Source organism: Sminthopsis crassicaudata, chromosome 2 (assembly GCF_048593235.1).
Source record: "Sminthopsis crassicaudata isolate SCR6 chromosome 2, ASM4859323v1, whole genome shotgun sequence".
Classification (NCBI taxonomy): domain Eukaryota; kingdom Metazoa; phylum Chordata; class Mammalia; order Dasyuromorphia; family Dasyuridae; genus Sminthopsis; species Sminthopsis crassicaudata.
In genome coordinates this window covers 520,625,000-520,642,575 of record NC_133618.1, presented here as the reverse complement: position 1 = coordinate 520,642,575, position 17,576 = coordinate 520,625,000, and the positions used below count along the sequence as shown (strand labels likewise).

General features: G+C 34.4%; 1 pseudogene; it reads right to left on the bottom strand.

Moving 5' to 3' along the window:
- Positions 1–15,085: 15,085 nt before the first annotated feature.
- Positions 15,086–15,244, bottom strand: LOC141559312 (U4 spliceosomal RNA; annotated as a pseudogene).
- Between the last annotated feature and the right edge of the window lie 2,332 nt (positions 15,245–17,576).

Below are 17,576 nucleotides of genomic sequence, written 5' to 3'. Positions count from 1 at the left end.
AGATCATTATATACTTCAACAATAATATTATATTGTTGTATGAAGATGTATTCTGATGGAAGTGGAAATCTTCAACATAAAGAAGATCCAACTCACTTCCAGTTGATCAATGATGGACAGAAGTAGCTACACCCAGAGAAGAAACACTGGGAAGTGAATGTAAATTGTAAGCACTAATGTCTGTCTGCCCAGGTTACATGTACCTTCGGAATCTAATACTTAATGTGCAACAAGAAAATGGGATTTACACACATATATTGTATCTAGGTTATATTATAACACATGTAAAATGTATGGGATTGCCTGTCATCTAGGGGAGGGAGTAGAGGGAGAGAGGGGAAAATTTGGAAAAATGAATACAAGGGATAATATTATAAAAAAAAAATTACTCATGCATATATTCTGTCAAAAATTTATAAATAAAAAATAATTAAAAAGAAAAACAAAAACAAATAATATTATATGATGATCAATTCTGAAGGATATGGCCCTCTTCAACAATGAAGTGAATCAAATAAGTTCCATTTGTTCAATAATGAAGAGAAACAGCTACACCCAGCAAAAGAACTATGGGAAATGAGTATGGACCACAATATAGCATTTACACTCCTTCTGTTATTGTTTGCTTGCATTTTTGTTTTCCTTCTCAGGTTATTTTTACCTTATTTCTAAATCCAGTTTTTCTCGTGCAGCAAGACAACTATATAAATATGTCTACATATATTGCAGTTAACATATACTTTAACATATTTAATATGTATTGGTCTACCTGCCATCTAGGGGAGGGGGTAGAGGGAAGGGGGGAGAAAAGTTGGGATAGGTTTTGCAAAGGTCAATGCTGAAAAATTACCCATGCATATATCTTGTAAATAAAAAGCTATAAGAAAAAAAAAGATTTTTTTAAAGTAAAAATTAAAAAAAAAAAAGAAAGGTAGGTAGATTAAGGAATAGGAAAACAAATAGAGGGAAAAGTGTAGATTCTTATTGTACAGATTAGGGAGCTAGTGATATTTTAGGAGGAAGAGGCTATAAGGAGAGGGAGAGAAGGATAAATAGTGGAGGGAAATTGGTTGAAAGGAAGTATACAACAAATAATTATATGCTGTGACCCTGGATATCTTAGAATCGGCCAGAGTCAGGAGAATCAACCTGAGTCAGGATAAGCAAAAGTCTTTATTCCTGGTCTTTTGGGGTCGCCCTAAGGGGATTAGATCTAACAATCTCCCCACCTCCTTCCTCTTTCTCCAGCAACCAAGAGAATGAATCTCCTCCTCCTACTCCACCCACTGATCTCATCTCCCCTTCTTTGTCCAACCCACCAATCCAGCCAGCACAGAATAGTTAAGTAGGATCATCCTCTAAACATGTTAATAGAGAATTGTCCAATTGGTGATTAGCCTCAAGTGCTAGATTACCTTGCATCTAGGTTAAATACATCTGCTCAGTTCTATCCCTTTACAATTATAACTGAATGTAATCCCACTAGGAAACCATTATTTGTTGTAGGATTAAATCAATGCTAAATTAGATTTAGCCATTGTCTTCTCACTTCTACTCAGTACCTTGTTTCAAGTTCTGGCCCATAACATCTCCTTGTAGGATCAGATCAATCATACTGAATCATGCTAAACTAAATAACCATTGTCTCTATCCATTCCAGTGACTTAGTATCTTGTAAGAATCCTAACATCAACTGATACAAAAAAAAAAAAAAAATCAGGGATAGCAATCATAATATCAAACAAAGGTAAACCTAACATATATTTAATTAAAAGAGATAACTAGGGAAACTAAATAAAAGAACCAAATCCATCACAGTTGATCATCACAGAATCTTGTTGCCATGTACAATGTTCTCTTGGTTCTATTCACTTCACTTAGCATCAATTCATGCAAGTCTCTCTAGACCTTTTGGAAATCATCCTGCTTATCATTTCTTATAGAACAATAATATTCCATAATATTCATATACTATAACTTATTCATCCATTTTCCAATTGATGGACATCCACTCAGTTTCCAGTTTCTTGCCACTACAAAATGGTCTGCTACAAACATTTTTGCACATGTGGGTTCCTTTCCCTCTTTTATGATCCTTTTGGGATACAAGCTCAGGAGAGACACTGCTGGATCAAAGGACATGCATAGTTTGATAGCCTTTTGAACATAGTTCCAAATTGTTTTCCAGAATGGTTGGATCAGTTTACAACTCTACCAACAATGTATTGGTGTCCCATAAACAATTTTACTTAAAAAAAAAAAAAAAAAAAAAAAAGATGAAGAGGCCATAAATGAGCTTCCAAAGAAAATAACATCAAGACCAAATGGATTTACAAGTATATTCTACCAAACAAAGATCAATTAATTACAATGTTTAAAAAAATTATCTGGAATAACAGGCAAAGGAGGCGACCTACCAAACTACTTACATGAAACAAATATGGTGCTAAAACTTTAATCAGAAAAAGAATAGACCAATTTCAATAATGAATATGGATGCCAAAATCCTAAATAAAATCCTAGCTGGGAGACTAAAACAACATATCACAAAGATTATACATTGTGACCAAGTGGGATTTATTCCAGGTATTCAGAGCTAGTAGAATACAAGGAAAATTCTTTAAAAATAATTGATTATATCAATAACAAAAATAACAAAAATCATATGATTATATCAATTGATGTAGAAAAAGCTTTTAACAAAATACAATAATCATTGCTATTAAAAAACACTTGAAAGTATAGATATAAATAGATTTTTTTCCTTAAAATGATAAGAAGTATATATATAAAACCATCAGTAAGTATTATTTGTAATGAGGATAAGTAAAAGCCTTCCTAATAAGACCAGAAATGAAACAAGGATGACCATTATGCATTATCATATAAAAAATTGCTGACAATAGCAAGAAGAGAAGAAAAAAATTGAAAAAAATCAAAATGAGCAATGAGGTAATAAAACTATCTCCTTTTGGAGATGATGCAATGATATGCTCAAAAAATCCTGGAAATTCAATTAAAAAGCTAGCTGAAACAACAATCATAGCAAAGTAGCTAGATAAAAATAAACTTATACCATGAACAAAACTCTACAAAAAGAGAGTAGGAAATAACTGTAAATATAAGATATTTGCCAAGACAAATAGAGGAACATAATTATAAAAGTTTTTTTATAAAATAAAGTCAGATCTAAGTAATTTGACAAATGTTCATTGTACATGGGTAGACAGAGTCAATATAATAAAAATGACAATTTTGCCTTAAACTAATCTGCTTATTGAATGTCATTTCAATCAAATTACCAAAAACTATTTTATTCAGCCAAAAAAATAACAAAATTCATTTGGGAAAACAAAAAGTCAAGAATATCAAAAAAGTATTAGTGAAAAAAATTGAAGAAAAAAAGAGGTTTAACATATCAAGTTTAAACTATATTATAAGGCAGTAATTATCAAAACTATTTGATACTGAGTGGGAAATAAAAAAGGCTGATTAGTGTAACAGAATAAACATACAATACACAATAAATAGAAAATGATGATAGCAACCTTGTGCTTGACAAATATAAAAATTTAAGCTTTTAGTATAAGAACTTTTAGGAAAAGTAGAAAGCAGTCTGGCAGAAACTAGGCAGAAATTTCTTGTAGAAATTGACCCCTATCTTACACCATTTACCAAGAAGAGGTCAGAATGGATACTTAGATAAAAATGGAGATACTATTAGTAAATTAGAAAAACATAGACCATATTGCCTATCAACTTTATGGAGAGGAGAAGAATTTGTGAAAGAACAAAAGATAGAGAGCACTGAGAGGTAAAATAGATAATTTTGATTAGGTTAAATTTTAACATACAGATAAAACCAATGTAATTAAGATTAGATGTAAAGCAGAAAATGGGGGAAAAATTTATTGATAATTTCTTATATAAAGGTCCCAAATCTCTAATTCATAGAAAACTCTGTCAAATTTATAAAAATATGAGTCATTCCCCAGTTAATAAATGATCAAAGGATATGAATAAGCAGTTTTTAATGAAGAAATAAAAGCCTTATTTAGACATATAAAATATTCTAAATCATTATTGATTAGAGAAATGCAAATTAAAACAACTTTGAGATATCTCATACCTATAGGATTGGCTAAAATGATAGGAGAAAATGACAAATGTTGAAGGGGATATGAAAAAATTGAGACACTAATACAGTTAGTACAATTATGAATGATACAAACATTTAGGAGAGTAATCTATAATTATACCCCAAAAGTTATAAAATAGTATATACTTTTGAGTGCATGCCCTTTCACCCAGGAATATCACTATTAGATCTGTTTCCAAAAGTGATCAGGGAAAAAAGGAAAATAATCTGTATATTTAAAAATATTTAAAGCAGCTGTCTTTGTGGTGGCAAAGAACTGGAAACTGAGGGGATGCTCATCAATTAGGAATGGCTAACAAGTTGTGGTATTTGATTATGATATAATATTTCTGTACTGTAAGAAATAAGAGATTTTAGAAAATCTCTTAGAAAGACTTGCATGAAATAATAAAGAGTAAAATGAGTAGAACCAAGAAAACATTGATACAGTAAGATTGATAGAATATTATTCAAAGAATAACTGCAAATGTCTAAGTTATTCTATGTATCATATTCAAAGCAACTACAAAGGACCTTTGAAGAAAGATACTATCCATCTCCTGAGAAAAAAACTAATAAACATCTATCTATTATAAATGGTGGCCTTTGATAGTTCAGATCTTAAAATGTAACAAAAAAATAAAATAAAATGTGTTACTCAGAATTGAACACAAACCTCCAGAGGTAATTTGATCAGAGCAGAATCCAATAACACTATTGTCCTTTTATTTCTGAAAACTGCCTCTGAAAACTTTACTCTGTAAAGCAGCTTCAAATCTAGTAGAAGTCCAAACAGAGTAGTAGGAGAAATTTGGGAAGGGAACAACATTTTTAATTTGAGACTTATTTAGTAAGAGGAAATTATGATAGGCATGAGAAGAATGTTTGCCCTACCTAGGAATATTTTCAGGTGAGGGACAAACAGTTGATGGGCTGACAACAGCCACAATCACTGTGGAAGAATGGATGATCCAGCTCTTCTCCTGGTCCCCAAGAATTGGGGAAGAAAACAAATTTATCAGAGTGATGGAACCCTGGATAGGGCAGAAATCTTCAGAGTGGTTTGCCCCATGATAGCATAGGCTAGCCAAGAACTCTGAGAAGAAGCATGAGAACAATAATTATGAAGACTACAGTTATATTGTAAACACCACCATTCATACTGTGTTCAGCTCTGAGTGTGCATATAAAGACTAAAGGAAGAAAAGGGTAAAACAGGATTAAGTGAATAATATAGTTTATAGTCAACAGTGATTATTATTTTTGGACACAACTAATGTGGGATTTTTTTTTTTTCTTGACTATGCAGTTTGTTATAAAGATTTTGATTTGGGGGCTAAGGGTGAGGAGGAGGAGGAGAGGCATTAGTGATAGATTGCCCAAAAAGGTGAGGCAGGAGAAAAAGAAATGACGGTCACTGAACTGAAGCAGGTTGTTTTTTCTGTTGTTTGTTTTTGTTTTTGTTTTTAATGCACAGAAGAAAACAGAAGGAAAGCAACAGGGTGACACAAACAAGCTATACAACCAATCCAAAGCCTTCCCCCATCTGGTGCCATACAACATTGAAAGTTTCATGTTGGAGATATTATGTGATTAAAAAGAAAAGAAAGAAGTACATTTTTTAAAAATATGTAAAACTAAAGACAAAATAAGAAAAGACAAAATAGGAAAAGATAGAAAAAGGAAATAAAAACCATTGTCATGTGCCTACCAGAATATCAGGGAGAATTTCAAATATGTAACAATAAATTTACATTTCAAGAAAGAATATATAATAACATAAGACATTATATTTATGACTATCCATCTTTTTTTTGCTTCCTTATAGGTTATTATTCTGTTCTATTGTGCACTTTTTACATATGTATATATACATATATATGTATATACATATATACATTTCACACACATATACATAAGCATTTACATACATAGACATGCACCTAAAACAATATTAATATGACTGAAATATAATGTAGATTACTCTCTTGGTTGAAGTTAAAATTTTGGTTAAACTTTTAAGTTTATCTGAGATCCATAATTACTAGTCTATTTTTTCTAATAAATTCCATTCCTGATGCTTGTTATTGTGTTTGTATATATCTCTTATTTCCTATCCCTATTAACTTTTTTATTTTAATTCAAATCTCTAACTTGCTTTGCTATTATTTAAAATCCCCCCATACATCTCTTTGTATCCCATTCCCATTAATCTACATACCTCACCCCACTCCCATTAATCTAAACACTCTTCTGTTTGCCACTTTATTAGATGCCATCCTTTCCCTCCCTCTTTATTTCTCATTGATCTACACATCTTATCCTACTGCTATGAATCTACACACCTTTCTATATCCCACCTTATCTATTACTTTCTCTCTTATTCTGTGTAGATTTTGGAGAATGCAATACTCTTCATGGTGTGTGTGTGTGTGTGTGTGTGTGTGTGTGTGTGTGTGTGTGTGTAGGCAGTAATAGAGATTTAAGCCTCTTTCTACATTCTATTTTGGAAATGCTGTTTTTTACCTACTGTTTTCAAGTTCAGGATTTTTAAAAAATTAAATTAAAAATTATAAATTATTAGTAAAGAAAAAAATGACACCAGATGTGTAAATAGTTCTTTTCATAGCTTAGTTTATGTAAATGATCTATCCTTGAAGATTTAAATGAGTGTTCTTAGCAAAGCACTTCCATTTATTGATAAGCATACAATATATTTCTACTCAAAATAAATCCCAGTCATGTCCCTGAGGTTTAATTTTCCCAATAAAGTCTACTTATGGCACCCATCCCATGGCTGCTGCCCTCCTTTGGATCAGTCTGCCTAGTCACTCTGCCTTGTGGTGTCTTTCCCCATCCCCTTCCCCTACCCCCATGCCATGGGTATCTCCTTTAACTCCACTATGCCTCTTGACCCCATTTTTCTTTAGAGCTAACTAACTCTTTTAGGGTACCAAATCCCTTTCAAGATTTATCCTGCCAGCTTAAGGGCATGTCCGAACTTCATGGGGCACTCACTTCTACTGGGTAAGAACTTGTCTTTCATAAGCTCTCGCAACTCTATTTCATATTTACCATTCCTGGCATATTGCTAAAGAGAATGGCTATTACGAATTCTTCATGTGACCGAATCCCAACTTTTGATGACTACCATTACCTATATCATTTTGTCTACATTACCTATATCATTTTGGTCCTTGAATCACATTTGTAGGTACTGGAGGCATAAAAAATGAAAAATATTGTTCTAACTCTTTAAGGAATTTATAATCTTGAATGGAGAAATGAGATATATATACAAATAAAACAGGTTATAAATTGAATATATGGGTTTTAGAATTAAGAAACTTCCATATCATCTTACAAAATTCCCTTATTTTCCAGATGAAAACACTGAGATCCAGAGAAATTAATTGGCTTGTCCTGTAACGTGCTGTCGACTCTCTCTGGCAGGAGATCTGCTGTGTCAGCTCAAATCTCTGGGACAGATTCTTCCTGTAGAGAACCGTTGTCTGGACCGTTAACTCTTGTCCAGAGAAGTGACTTCCCTTCCTGCAGAGAGCCCCGTCAAGCCTGATGTAATTCAGAGACTTCTCTTATCTCTGGGAGTCCTCTCTTTTATTCTCCCAGAGAATGGGCGTGGGATAATGCAAGGGCTTCTGGGAAGAACCACCTCAGCCAATGAGCCTGCTCCTTCCATCAAGTCAACCTGAGTTCTCACCTTGTAATTGTCCAACCTGAATTCTCACCTTGTCACTATCCAGACAACCCGAGTTCTCACCTAGTAATCCCAACATCTTCCCCTTTCTTTTGATTTAGAACATAGGACAGTCATGATCTTGAAACATAAATCCATCAATATGGGAAGTATTACACATAATTACATAAATTACATAAGCACATAGTAACATAGTAACATAATACATGCTAGAAGTATATGACAAATAACATAATCAAATAATCATAAATTGAAAATTTATAAATGTCCATAAGTCCATTGTCCATTAGTCTCATCTTGTGTGAGGAAGTCCAATGATTCCTGCTGGTTTTTAAAGTTCTTTAACAGTCTTCTTATTATCCATGCTCTTTCAGTGTCAGATGTTTCTTAGATCTTCTCCTTTATTTTGAGGTCTTTCTCTTTTTCTGTCTCTCTCTGATGGACAAGGCGAATATGACTCGTTGGCACCCATCTGATTCCTTCTCCTGCTGAAGAAATACAAGCAAACCCTCTCCCCCAGGCAGTTAACCTATCTGGTCCCTTCCATTCACCACTTTCTGGATCTCTCCACATCATCTGGCAATTACATTGGAATTGTTTGCACTGGACACAGCCCCGTTGGTTTAAAAGGCCTGTATTCTCCCCAAGTGTAATCCATTTTTGCAATCTGATTGCCTTTTGGCTCACTTATCAGGTAATTCCTTTCTGCCATGTGATTGCTTTTCTGCTGGTTGATCAAATCAGAGTCCTGACCTTCTAAAGGCTCTTTGGGTGTAACATCAGCTGCCATCATGCCCCAAGTCTTTTTTGCCTGGGGCCCTGGACCTGGGCCCCTCATCCCATTTCCCTGAATTATTCTACACTCTGATGCCCAATGGAGTCCTCTGTTGCATTTTGGACATGGGGTTTTAGGTCTTCTTTCACCCTGTCTTCTCACTGTATCTCCATACCTACACTGAGCTCTTAGATGCCCAATTTTTCCACATTGAAAACATCGCCGAGTTTCTCTAGAAGGCCCTTGCCAGGAGGGACCCTGTCTTTCCACATTCATCATTGTCCTTGTGTAAAAAGCATTTGTTCCCACTGTAGCACAGCATCTTATGATCTCCTCTAAAGGAGCATCTTTGTCTAATCCCCATATAATTTTTTTGCAAATCTCATTGGCATTTTCCTTAGCCAGATGTCTGGTCATTATTTCTGTAGCTGAATTTTCTCCAATAGTTCTTTTGACAGCAGTTTGCAAACGTCCCACAAAATCTGCAAAAGGTTCATTGGGACCTTGCTGTATTTTAGTGAAAGCCTCTCCCCGATCTTTCTGTCCAGGGAGGACACCCCAAGCTTTTATTGCAGCCTTAGCAATTTGCTCATATATTGTCATGGTATAATTAATCTGTTCTGAATTCTCTCCATACTGACCTTCACCAGCTAAGTGCTCAAAAGTGAATTGTGTGTTAACTCCTATTTCCAAATTGCATCTGACTTGAATTTTACATAATTCATGAAATTCTGCAAGCCATAATAAATTTTCTCCAGGTTCCAGACATGTCCTTGCTATGGATTTCCAATCATTTGGTGTTAGGACTTCATAAGACAAACCATCTAGTAACATTTTAACATAAGCTGATGTAGCCCCATAAAGGGTACAACCTTTTTTCAAATCCTTAATTTTATTCAAATCTAAAGGTGCATATCTTCTCCTTTTATGACCTACAGAATCAATATTTTCAATCACAGGATATGCATGTATAAAATCACTTATATCCTGTCCTTCTTTCTTAGCTTTAACCAATGCTTTTTCTAATCTTGTCATAGGCTTAGGCTGCTTCACAGGTGATTCTGTTTGTGTTTCTGCCTCTTCCCCTCCTTCTTCCTCCACCTCTGAAGGTGGGGTTGATGTGGGCCTGTCAATAATCTGTTCTCTAGGCAGGGTTGAAGCTTCTTCAAGAGAATCATACCATAATTCCTCATTTAAATCCTCTTGCTCTAGGGAAAGATCTTGATCTTTCCTTTTTTCCTCACACTTCCTCCTCTGTTCATTTTTAGAACTTTTCCTTCTCCTACAACTTGCTTGATAGTTTAAGGCTAATTGAACTATGTTGTAGATATAAAATACTTCTGCAGAAATTGAACGAGGCCCATTTTTTGCATTAAATTCTTTCATTTCATATCCCACTAGCTTCCACTTATCTACATTTATCTTTTTCTTCCTCTAAGAACCAAGGGGATGTGCGTCTTAATGCAGCCAAGAGTTTAGCAATCTGTACCCAGGTTACAAGTAAACTCTGCTCCTCAATTATCTTGATTATACTCTCTATAGTACCACTCCTGAATGGGGGTGGAGCTGAGGTTGCTTCTGGGGCTGGGGTTGAGTCGGCTGAGGTCCAGGGATTGAATTTAGCTAACATGTGCCCCATTTCAGCTATAAGAGATTCCTGGTTTAGCCCTTAACAAGTTAAGTTCCTTATTTATCTATTAGCACGCTCACTTAATCTTTAACAAAGTTTCCTCGTTACTCACGGTTCTGGGTCAGAGAGACTGAGATCTAGATCGGAAGCTTTTCCACTGGAATCAGGACCGTGTCTGTCCCTGTTCGGGCGCCAAATTGCGAAGGTCTGGTCTAGCTCCTCTTGTCAGGATAAGCAAAAGTCCTTGCCCCACGTGTGGACGCCAAATGTAACGTGCTGTCGTCTCTCTCTGGCAGGAGATCTGCTGTGTCAGCTCTCTGTGACAGCTCTGTGTCAGTTGTCTGGACCGTTAACTCTTGTCCAGAGAAGTGACTTCCCTTCCTGCAGAGAGCCTCGTCAAGCCTGATGTAATTCAGAGACTTCTCTTATCTCTGGGAGTCCTCTCTTTTATTCTCCCAGAGAATGGGCGTGGGATAATGCAAGGGCTTCTGGGAAGAACCACCTCAGCCAATGAGCCTGCTCCTTCCATCAAGTCAACCTGAGTTCTCACCTTGTAATTGTCCAACCTGAATTCTCACCTTTTCAATATCCAGACAACCCGAGTTCTCACCTAGTAATCCCAACATTGTCCAGTGTCACAGAGGCCTGGGAATTCGAATACAGGTTGTCTGATAGGAAATAATATGCTTTTTTCATTTCCTGCTATGGTCTTCATGAGAGAATCACTAGGGATTTCAAGGAAGCACATGACCTGGGAATAGGAATAAGGGAAGGAGTCAATATGTGGGGAGAGGGTATCGATGGGGTGGAAAGTCCATTCTAAGACTAGAGAATGGCCTTTGGAAAGGCTAACAAAAAGACAATGGCCTTCCATTGCCTATTAAATAAAATAAGAATTTTAAATTCTGGACTTTGAATGGTTTGGCTGCAAAGTCAACTGAGTGAAAGAGAAAGGGAGCATGGCACCAGATGGGGGAAGGCTTTGGATTCCAAACTAAGGAGTTTATATTTTATTTGGTTGGTAATGAATAACTATGGAAAGTTTTTTGAGTAGGGAACTGATGTGTGATTATACTTCCAAAGAGAATGGATTAGACAAGGGAAGAAATAGTGTAAAAAAGCAATGTGCACAAGTCAACAGGACTTTGGGAAGGAGAGATCATTCTTACTCTGTAATGGAATGGGGGCAAAAAGGGAAAGGGATAGAGGTTAGAGATCAGGCAAATGATAATTAAAATATTCTTAAGAGCAAAAGTTTTTGATGTGATAAAATGAGCACATGTAGTAAGTTTTTTAAAAAAAAAATTATACAATTTTCCAAATGTAGATGAAATGTCAGAGCTAAGCCTAACCTGTCAAAACCTTCAACTCAGTAATTCCACTAACAAGCATACACCTCAAAGAAATCAAAGAGAGAGACAAAGATTTAGTATGTTTCCATATAGTTATAGTAGGCAAAGTAGATAGAGGACAGGGTCTGAGCTCAAAAAGCCTCAGATACTAGCTTTGTGAGCCATAGCAAATTATTTAATTTGAGTCTGCTTTGGTTTTCCCAACTCTAAAATGAGGATAATAGCAGCACTTAGCCTGCAGGGTTGATATGAAGATCAAATCAAGTAATTTTTGTAAAGTATTTGACATGGTAGCTGGAACAGTATAGGTGATATATAAATGCTTATTCCTCCCTCCCCTCAATTCTTTGTGTTAGCAGAGAATAGGAAGTAAAGTGATTGTCCAATTTTTAGGGGATGACTGAAGAACATTGTGGGAAAGGAATATAAAATATTACCATACAATAAGAAATGATGGATATCAGGAATTTAGAGGTACATGAAATTTGTATGAGTTAATAAAATAATAAAATACACTTCATATATAAGTGCAAATAATCAATTCCATGAAGTGATCACATTTAATTAAGCTTGTACTATTCTCACTTAAAACTATAAATAAAATGTGGTCATTGGATCTAGTTCAATGGAAATATGCAATGAAAAAATGTTAAAAATAAGATTAAAAAAATCTCTTTATCAGTATAATATAAGAACAAAGGATAAAGAAAAGTTTATTTCTGATTCAAGTTATTATAAAATAATAGTTGTAAGGGGCAGTGAGGTAGCACAGTGGATAGAGCACCAGTCCTGAAGTTAGGAGGACCTGAATTCAAATCTCACCTCAGATACCTAACACTTCCTAGCTGTGTGACCCTGGGCAAGTCACTTAACCCCAATTGCCCCAGCAAAAAATAAAATGAAACAAAAATAAAATAATAGTTGTAGAAAGTAAATGAAAAGTAACTGAATATTGTACCTAAAATATGTCTATAATGACAATATGATGAAAATATTGTTGTCATTTATTTTTGCAGTATGAACTATTGAACTGTCTTCTCTTTAAATCTTCATAAGTAGGCTGATAGGTATAAAGAACTTTATCCACATATTAGTAAATTTGCATGTTGACATTCTCATATAAAGAACCAAGTGCAGTTGGATGACCTGGGACATACTCTAAAATCAGTAATGCTTTCAACACAATGTTGTTGTCCTTGCAATATTTTTCAATGGCTAGGTTAAAATAAGTTGAAAATAAGTCTTAAAAACAGTTTTTAGTCATCCATGCCAAAGAGCTGGAAACAATTGACAGGCAGGGTCTCTCAGGAGCTCATGGATTTTGAGACAGGAGAGAGATTTTAACTTAAAATTCCCTCACTTTTGCACTACCTGCCCCAAACAACAAAAATCTTACACAATACTTAGTCACTTTAAATCCAGATTAAATTTTTTTTCTTATGTTCTAGAAGACATCCTTTTCTAGCATAAACCAGTCTTATTCACATTAAAAATTGCTGGTCAGCATATATATACACACACACCTTGATTATTTTCATCAGGATATTTAGCTATAAGGTCCTCATCTATACTGGCCATTTCTCTAGTAATTTTAACATTATGCAATAGAAATTGATTTTTAAAGTGGTTGAACCAATCAAAACTTGTAGTAAAAGTTTCTTCACTATGTACTTCATTTACATGTAATTTCCCAATCTTAAATAAGCATGAAGCTTTTGTCTGAATGCCTACTCTGCAAAGAGGAAGGCTTTTGATTGAAATCTTCAAACTAGAAAGCTAAAGGATTTCTATACATTTCTATCATTGTTAAACCTCTATTCCTTACAATTGCTTACAAATGAACAAAAAAATGACACAATTTCTCCCTTTATTTTTACTTCCCCTCTGTGTTTTATAATATTTTACTCCATAGGTTCAAACATTCTGACATCTTGTCCTATTTTAGAATTATTATGGCCATTTGTATTGCTAGTCAGTTATATCAAATAGCCGTTTTAATGTAATAGAAAGTTTCTTCTTCACTCTGAATAATTAAAAATAACAACAATGAAAGTCTCAGAAAGGGAGAATTATATATACAAATATTTGTGTATCATATATATCTATATTTATAAATACACACATACATTATATGTTTATACATGTATGTGTATGTTTATAAATATAAAGCTTCTTCCTCATAAAGGTGAGAAATTAGGATAGAATACACACCATGAGAAAAATAATTTCTATATTATATGTTGTTGATTGATTAATTTAATTTGTTATGAGAGGGCACTGGAGGATGGTGGGGAAGGAAAGGACTCTGATGTAAATCAATCATACAATCTATAGACAAGCATTTATTAAATGCCCACCACTGTCTTGGTCACTTGGTCACTTGGAACACAAATATAAAGAATTAAACAATCTATTCAAAAGCAACTTACATTCTAATGGGAAATTTGAAAAAGTACATTATATAAGTAAATGTAGACTATAAAGAGAATAAATACAAAGTAGTTAAATGCAAATTAATTTGCAAGGAAGGACCAGCAGTTGGGAATATCTTCATGTAAAAAAATAGTGCTTGATACATATCTTATAGGAAAAGGTATTCTGTAATGATTAAAAACATCAATAAAACTTTTTTTTAAGTGTGTTCTGATTCGACAAAAATTTGTTCATACTATTTCTATCTTCTTCCATGACCACTATCCTAATTCAGGTTTTCGTTACATCTTAAGTTATACAATTGCAAGAGCTTCATAATTGGTCTTTGTACTTTATTTCTCCTTTTCCCAGTGTAGTTTCTGCACAAATACCAAGATGATTTTTTTAAAGTGTAGGTCTAACTGTGTCCCTCCCAATTAAGTAGTCCAATGGTCTTGGTAGAAAGCTGTATTAAGTGACCTCAAAAGCTCCTCTAGAGAGGGTAATAACATGTGGTAAATGGAGATTTCCCCAATTGATGTGGACTACATTTGTTCTCTTGGAAAAAACAAAAATGCTGTTGTAAATATTTTTCTATACAACCTCTCCTTAGTCATGTGTATATATTTCCTCCAATATCATGAAATTAAGAGAACTCAGAAATCTATGATGATCCTGGTAAATTTCTGGAACATATTATTTTAAAAGATTAAAGAGATATATAAACATTTAAAAAGGAGAGTGATGATCAATAAGAGCTAACATAGATTCATCAAAAACAGATCATAAAGTTTATTACACTGATTAGTAAGGGGTGTGCAATTTACATATAGATTTCTGTAAGGCATTTGAGAAAGTCTCTCTCATAATACCTATATAGACAAGATGAAATGATGGAAGCTAGGTTTTAGAAAAAGTTAAATGTATTTGGATATTCCTGAATGGCCTGATTGAAAGAGTGCTTTCTGGTGCTATGTGTTTTCTCAAGAGTCTTTTTTTTGTCTTTATTTTGGTTTTCTTCAATATTTAAATCAATGACAAATGAAGAGATGTGTGCTATATTTAATCAAATTTTTAGATAATAGAAAAATGAGAGGTAGAGTTAAAATAGTAGGCAACATAATCAGGTCCTCATGGTGGGATATCAGAAAAGTTTTCAATTAGCAATAATCACCTCAGTTAAACCTCATTGGCTACAATAGTGCCACTGTGCAAAACTTAAGCAATATAATCAGGAAATGAAAATTCTTGATTGCTTATAAGAATGGGCAGAGTATAGTGAAATGAAATTTAATAATGGTAAATGTAAAATTCCTACATGGGTTCAAGAAACCAACTGTATAATTGCAGTATTATGGAGACATATCTAGGCAATACTTGATGTCAATAAATCAATAGACATTTATTATGAAGGAGGTCTAGTGGATTCTAAGTTCAACTTGATCTAACTATGAGATAGCAGTCAAAAAAAATGGGAACTTAAGTTATGTTAACAGAAGTATAATGTTTATAATGAGAGAGATCAACGTTCTCTGCAATAACCAAGCCTCATATGCAAGATTCAATTCTGGTTGCCAAATGTTTAGGAAGATACCTGGAGTAAATTCAAAGGACAACTTCAATAGTGAGAGGATTGGAAATCATTCCATAAGAGGAGTGTTTGAAGGAATGAAGGAGATTAATGCTGGAAAAGACTTGTTGAGGGGGCAGGGGGTAGAGAAACACAATACTTATCTTCAAATATTTAAAGGCCTGTCATGTGAAAAGGGGACTAGATTGTTTTACTTGGGCTCAACACTAGAATGAGGGCCAACTTGAGAAGCTACAGACAGGCAGATTTTTAGCTCTATGCAAGAAATATATTCTTAAAAAATTAGAGCTTTCCTAAAGTGAGATGGACCTCTCTGAAAGTAGTTGCTCTCTCCCACCCCTCCATCAGAGATATTAAAGAAAAGGTTGAATAATTGCTCGTTAAGAATGTTTATAGGGAACATTTATTTTCAGGTATGAGTTGGACTAGAAGGCTTCTGATGTAATTTCCAACTCTGTAATTCTGTTTTTCTTTTTTTATATCTGTAGCAAATGTAATTAGTTTTCTCCCTTCTACAAAGGAAAATGTAAATAAGTCATAAAAAGTTCTATTTTCATCTACATTCAGTAACTTATTCACATATTTATATTTTGAAACAAAAAGTAGCAAAAAAGTTTACAGAATTTTCTTTAGCTCAATCCCCAATAAGATAACTGAACTTTTTTTTTTTTTTCCTAAAAAGGGAAAATATTTCCATAAACCGTGGATTGGATTGGATTAGTTATGTTATGACCAAAGATCGTAGTGTCTAATTTTGTGGCAGCCCTGAAAAAACAAATTAGGAAATTCAGGATTCTATTAATCTTTCCAATGAGAAGAATTAGAATCTGTTTATCTTCATGCCTTTTAACGACCATGTAACAGACTGAACCCAGAGTCAGCTTTGGGAAATGCAAGGCCAAATGGGGCATTATAAAATAATTGTGAAATTCAAGGGTATTTTCATTTGTTTGGGTAAAAGTATAATTTAAAATAAATGATTTGACAATAAAAATGCAAATGTGGTTTGGTCATGTTGTAACTTGTAGTGTAGTATTTTTTCTATTTATTTTGTATCTTCTCTTTTTGTCTCTGCATATACCGTATTGCTTTCCAAGCATAGATTACCCCACCCTCTAATTTTCTTATCAATTGAGATTCCTTCCTTCCTTCATTGCTCAATTCAAATGCCATCTTTTCCACGAAGTGAAAGTGATCTCCTCCTCTTCAAATTTCTTCTCCAACTTGGAGCCTTTCTTTTGCCCTTATCTCATTCTCCTTTTTATGCATGTCATTTCCTCCCCAATAGTAAGTTTAAGAAGGGCTTAATCTCGGGATCACCAATTTAAAGTAAGAAGGGATAGAAGAAAACATCTAGTTGTTTCTTCCTTTGCCAGGTGAAGAAACTGAGGTTTAAAAAGCTTAAGTGAGTTTCCTAAAAGTCACTGAAATTTTAAGGGAGTTTATCTTCAGTCAATGTTTTAGGTCTTCTTTGTTCCATGAAAGCCACATTGTATCTGTAGCAGCAGCACCTTGTCTTGCACGTAGTAGGTACCCAATAAACAAACGATGGTAGAATTGAATTGCAAGTTTCATGCCTGTTTTACATTACGTTTCTTAGGGGTAAGAACCATGGGGATACATCTTCAAATCTCCAGGATCAAGAACCAAGTGGGGCACATAGTAGATACTGAACCAATTGAAATGAATACAGGATGTCTTTTAAATATTAACTCAGTGAACAATGTTACCGTAACAAATTATTCTTCCTTCGGTGCAGAGTGGGGACGGAGAGGATCAGAATCACAGAGTGCCAGGTACAGGACCTCGGGGCCACTTCCCCAACCACCCAGAGTTTTTCGGTACGAGCCCCAGGCATTAATTCATATTCAAAAGTGAGCCAGCCGTCCCCAGTTCCGCCTCAATTCTCTCCCTCCCCCCCGAAAGTAAATATCAATTGTACACGTGCAAAACGTTATTT